Below are 5,975 nucleotides of genomic sequence, written 5' to 3'. Positions count from 1 at the left end.
AGCATGGAATATTTTTCCATCTTTTTGTGTCTTCTTCAATGTCTTTCAAGAGTGATTTGTAGTTTCTAGAATATAGATCCTTTACGTCTCTGGTTAAGTTAATTCCAAGATAACTTATGATTTTTGGTGCTATTGTAAATGGAATGGATTCCCTAATTTCTCTTTCTTCAGTCTCATTGTGTATAGAAATACAACTGATTTCTGAGCATTGATTTTGTATCCCGCCACATTACTGAATTGCTCTCTAAGTTCTAGTAGTTTGGGGGTGGATTCTTTTGGGTTTTCTATATAGAGTATCATGTCATCTGCGATACATTCAAGATTATTTCACAGATGAGATTAGAAACCAAGCAGATTGGTGCCCAATCTTGATCTTTTTCCAGTCTTCCATAGTATCATCTTTCCCCTGCCTGAAAAGTTAAGTTTGTGATTATCTTGGATATGCACTAAGGGATTTATTTGGGAATGTTGGAGGGATATGCTTAATCTTTTGAGAAACCTGCTAAACATTTGGGAAGAAATGTGTTCAAACCATTACATGCTGGAGGAATTTTCACTCGGTACCTGGATGCAGCGTATGACGTTGTTTTCAGAAATGATCACCAACAAGGTGCTTCACGCCTTTCAAGAGCCACAGTTACTACAGATTAGCAACTGTTGATTGGAGTTCTAAAATTTTCCAAGAAAAACAGGATATCCCCTGAAACATAGACACTGAAATTTTCTACACAACTAAGTATGTTCACACTAATTATGCTGCAAGATAACAGCTTGAAGGTAGAAAGTAGACTTCCTCTTCAGAAGAGTAGAAATTATTTTTTTTCTCCGAACTCTCTTTCAGCAGGTTGAAATCTTCAACCGAAACAGTAACGTCCTCTAAACCTAAATGAGTGAGGTATAAAGAGTCTCATGCCTTTGGCTACTATTCCAGAGTTTTCAACAATCCCAATGACAAATATTGCCTCAGCAGACAACTTCTGGATTTTTGGGCTTGGCTGTCATGACCAATGCACCCATGACCCATTTAATCCTAAAGTAAACCCCTGTATGAAGAATAGTATAAGGATTGTCAGTTTTACAAATGTTGTCTTCTTTTTCTCCTTTCTCCCCAAACTTGAAAGAATTTTCCTTCAAAGATCCTCTCTGGAAATGTTGGGTATAAAATCTTGGACTTTTTCTCACTTTAGAAAAGTTTATAATGAATACAAAATGAGAGTTTTGAATTCTGCTTAGATTTATTATCCTTGGCAACCATTATAAAAGCACTCAGCTCCCAAACAAATTACATGTGGCTACAATATTGGCTGAGTCAAATATCCTTGTGTGACAAATACGGAATCTCTGGTAAATACATTAAGCATGATGACTCAGTCTTAAAGTGAAATATTTAGCATCTTCTGTGCATAAAATACTACATTGCATCCTGGGTGGGCTATAAGAGAAGCTTCTTTAAGACTATATGATCTAGGTGGGGAGTGTCAACCCACATCAAGATTTATATATGCTACTTGAGAATATAATCTGGTCTTTATGAGCAAGGAAGAAATCAGTATAGAACTGGATTGATCTCTGAAGCCTTCGGGGAGGTGGTCAGCTAGATTGGTATACGACAGGCTCCACAAATGTGAGGGCTTCAGCAGACACCCTCCAAGGCATTTCTCCAGAGCAGCACAGAAACTTTTGGATTTCTCTGCCTTAGTTTAATCAAGGTATGAGTAGATTATATCCTCTTAGTTTACACTCTTTTCTTTTTTCTTTTTTATAATATGAGTAAAGAGTTGGCAGGCATAAAATGTAGGGAGACACTTACAATGCTGTTTTTAATCTTTCTCTTTCAATATGCTTATAAATAGCACGGTAAACTGTGAACCTCTTTCCTTGAGAAATGCTGATACCCTAAGGGCTTAGTCAGTTTCAAGGCTTTTGCGGAAAGCTGCATTACTTGGGTTTCTTTGAAATGAATACAGTTATTAAAATAGCAATGATTGTAGCTACTTGGTGGATTGGCACTAAAAATTGATGCAGCCTGTGAGCTTCTTTTTCTAAAATTCACATGCACATAAATGTGTCCATGTAAAGATGTCCGTCAATAGAGTGTGATTATAGGAGTTGAAAACTGACTAGTTTCTCTCTCCTCAGGTAGCTTTAGCTTGGTTTGATGTTGTTCTAAAAATTACTTTTAATTAAAAAAAAATAACAATGACCTGTTTTTGTAGTGATGTTTATGAAAGTAATAAAAGTCTGAAAACATGCTATTGCTTCTGAAATTTGAGAAGAAAAGACAATTCTTATAATATGGTACTTGATGATAATTCCAATACTGTGTCTCTCCTGGGTAGGATTTTGAATTCTCCTGAGTAGATTGCTATCCTACAGTGGATACTTCTCCCATAGAAAGCCAAGGAATGGCATCTTAAAAAGAGCCTTATTATTTTCAACACTTCCTACACACCAGGACAAAAATGCCTTTAGAATAAAGTACCAAACACCGTTCTCATCCTTTTCCTTTTTGTCTGTAGCTACAAGTGGGAGAGTGGGTGGGCAGGAGGCATGTGAATGTGTTCACATACAGCTCATTGAGTGTCTAAGCAATTCTGAAGCCCCCATACAAGTATCTTCATATTTAGAAGTTTACATATCCTCAGCTAACTGCCTCCAAGATCCTTTTGCTCTTTTTTTCTACCTCTGGCTATATCTCCATCTGTTCTCTATCTCTAGCTTATTTTTTTTATTGTTATTCTCACTTTCCTCTTTGTCTCAATCTCTATTTTTCCTTCTAGCCAATGTTTCTGCTTTACAACTTCCCAAATGTGTGTTTTTTTCTCCTTAAACTTTTACTAAGCTGTTGGTTATATGCAGTGAGTGCTTATTTTTCTTTGTAATAAAGCATTCATACTCTACTTAAGAAGAATTCAGAGTATGCTTTCTTCCAAAAGGTTTTTCTCAATATTAGCAATTCTCCTAAGCTGTCATCATATTCCTTGACTACTGAGTTTTTTTCTTGTCAAGATATTAATTTCATTTGAATTTTTATGGTACGCTCATTATTTGTCATAATTCACATATGATAACGCAAGGATTCTATCTCTTTCAGATATATGCTAAGTTTCTAATTTATTATGGCATACGCAGTGCATACTCATTAATACCACCAGCATGTCAAAAGTGGTCACTTAATTTGTGAAATATGAAAGTAAATTGATATAGATTCTAAATCCAGAAGAGTTTATCTTTATGTGACATATGCTAACTCTTCACTATATCTGTCCACGTATTTGACTATAATATCCCCCTTTAAATGGCATTATATTTTCAAAACATAAGTTCTAAATATTTTACTTGCGTCTTGAAGACTTTACCTAGACCAGGGCTTCTCAAACTTTAATTAGTACACAAATCACCTAGAGATTTTGTTAAAACACATGTGAGTCGTTCCAACCTCTGTGTATTCCAATTTTATGTGTCTATGTAGGACTCTTGGACTTAGTTTTTTTTTTTTTTTAAGATTTTATTTATTTATTTGACAGAGACAGAGACAGCCAGCAAGAGAGGGAACACAGGCAGGGGGAGTGGGAGAGGAAGAAGCAGGCTCATAGCGGAGGAACCTGATGTGGGGCTCGATCCCATAATGCCAGGATCATGCCCTGAGCCGAAGGCAGACGCTTAACCGCTGTGCCACCCAGGCACCCCTGGACTTAGGTTTAAAACAAATTCGGTAACACCAGTGCTGTTGGTCTGAGAGCCACACTCTGAGCATAACTGACAAAGATCATTAAACAGCATTCATAACGATTTTGTTTTTTAGCTAAAGACTAGTTTCATGTGCCAGATATGACACTATGTATGTCAGGAGTGAATAAAACAACTGCCATCTCTGATCTTGAAAATCCTGGATAAGCAGCATATAATCATTGTTGGTGGAAGAATGTGGTGATGAGTTTAATATATACTGAATGAAATATTACTTCAGAATGTTCTGGGCCTGAAGCAGAGTTAAAAATTATTTACAATTATTTAGAGTGTTAGAGTATTCAGAACTTGACCGTATACTTACCTTAATGGTGAGTTTTATACTTTTATATGTTTTCATGTTACTAATTAGTGTCTTTCATTTTAATTTGAGGAACCCCCTTTAGCGTTTCTTGTAAGACTGTTCTCATGGTGATAAACTTTCTGTGCTTATGCTTGTCTGGAAAAGTCCATTTCTCTTCATTTTTGAAGGACCTTTGCCAGGTATAGTTTTCTTTTTTCTTTTTCTCCCCCCCCCTTTCTTCAGGTCTGCAAAATTTCTACTAAAAAACCCAGTGATAGCCTTATTGGGGTTTCCTGGTATGTGATGAGTACTCCTAGAGAAGTTTTCATTTTATTACCAATGTAAAAGGATTAAAATTGCCAATCAAAAGATATAGAAAGGCTAAAGGGATGAAAAAACAAGATCCAACAATACGCTATCTACAGCAGATTCATTATAGCTTTAAGGACACGGTTAGTCTGAAAGTGAATGAATGGAAAAAAGATATTCCATGAAGATGGAAACCAAGAGAGAACAGGGATGGCCACACTTATATGAGACAAAATAGATTTTAAATCAAAACTCTCATAAAGAGACAAAGAAACTCATCATATAATGAAAAATAAGTCCTCATCAAAAGTGTACAAGGACTGCTCTTCTTCCACCACCTCCCACAGCTACTGGTGTGGGGTCAGTGGGCCAGGCAGGCAGGGCATTTGAGCAGGCAGGTGCTCCTGGTAACCCAGCTGGGCCATGGTACAGAGCTGGTACATGGACAATTCGCCCTTGGCTCCAGGCGGCCCGCCACACCAAACCAGCCTCCCGAGCAGCTGCACCAGCTGGGGGTTCTTTACTAGAGGTTGGTTGCTGACAAATATGAGAATGATCCAAAATTAGAAAAAATCTGAAGAGAGAGAAACTACTAGATGGACATAAAAACCGTATGCAAAGATAAACAACCAAATCACGAAAAAAAGATTAAGATGGTCTGTGAGGAGCACCTGGATGATAAGATCTGCTCCATTCTGGGCAGCAGTGGCTACTTTGATGTGAAAGATAAAGAGAACAAGTAGATTCACATTTTCATGGAAAAAGGAGACATGATAACTCTTCCTATCAGGATTTGTCACCGCTTCACGCTAGAGAAAAAAAAAAAAAAAACTACATGAAGGTCATGTGGCTGTTTGTGGGAGAATCAGTGTGGACAGTGTACAACCCACAAGCTGACCATTTCAAGGCTGCGGGTGGGGGTGGAGGACAGTATGTGGAAATTTGGGTGCAGACAGTACAATGGTGCTCCTGGGGCCTAGCTCACCCTTCATTCACCTTTGTGAATGTCCTAAACATGATCACAGCAGAGAACCTGTCCTTTGTCCTTGCTTTTATATTGTCGACTTGAGACTAGGTGAGCTTTCCTTTGCAAGATTTGATCAGAGTATGTTTTAATGAAAGGAGCTTTATTATAAAAGTGATTTTTATGTAGAAGCAAGTCTTAACAAATTGAGGTTGAAATCATATCAAGTATCAAGTTGAAATCCATTCAAGAACACAATTTATCAAACTAGGAATCAGTAACAGGAAGAAAGTTGGAAAATTCACAAACATGTGGAAATATTAAGCAACATGAATATGAACACTTAATAGATTGAAGAATAAATCAAAAGAGGAATAGAGTACTATCTTGAGACAAATAATAATGGGGAGACACAACATACCAAAACTTTCAGGATACAGAAAAAGCAAGTCTCATAGTTATAAATGCCTAAATTAAGGGGAAAAAAAAGTATTATTTTGACCTAACTTTAACTTCAAGGAACTAGAAAAAGAAAAATCAACAGCCCAAAATTGGCAAGAGGAAGAAAATAATAAAGTTCAGAGCAGAAATCAATAAAATGGAGATGAGAAAAACAAATAAAAAGGATTGACAAAACTTAGCTGTTTTTTAAAAAGAAAAAAAACAAAC

The 5,975-nt window shown here is 36.7% G+C and overlaps 1 pseudogene; it reads left to right on the top strand.

The window, feature by feature from the left end:
• The first annotated feature begins 4,765 nt into the window (after positions 1–4,765).
• LOC123799566 (acireductone dioxygenase pseudogene) lies at positions 4,766–5,411 on the top strand (annotated as a pseudogene).
• Positions 5,412–5,975: the final 564 nt, after the last annotated feature.

This window comes from Ursus americanus, chromosome 24 (assembly GCF_024610735.1).
Source record: "Ursus americanus isolate L20-20 chromosome 24, mUrsAme1.1.p, whole genome shotgun sequence".
Classification (NCBI taxonomy): domain Eukaryota; kingdom Metazoa; phylum Chordata; class Mammalia; order Carnivora; family Ursidae; genus Ursus; species Ursus americanus.
The sequence above is the reverse complement of the archived record's forward strand: the minus strand, read 5'-3'. Positions and strand labels throughout refer to the sequence as shown.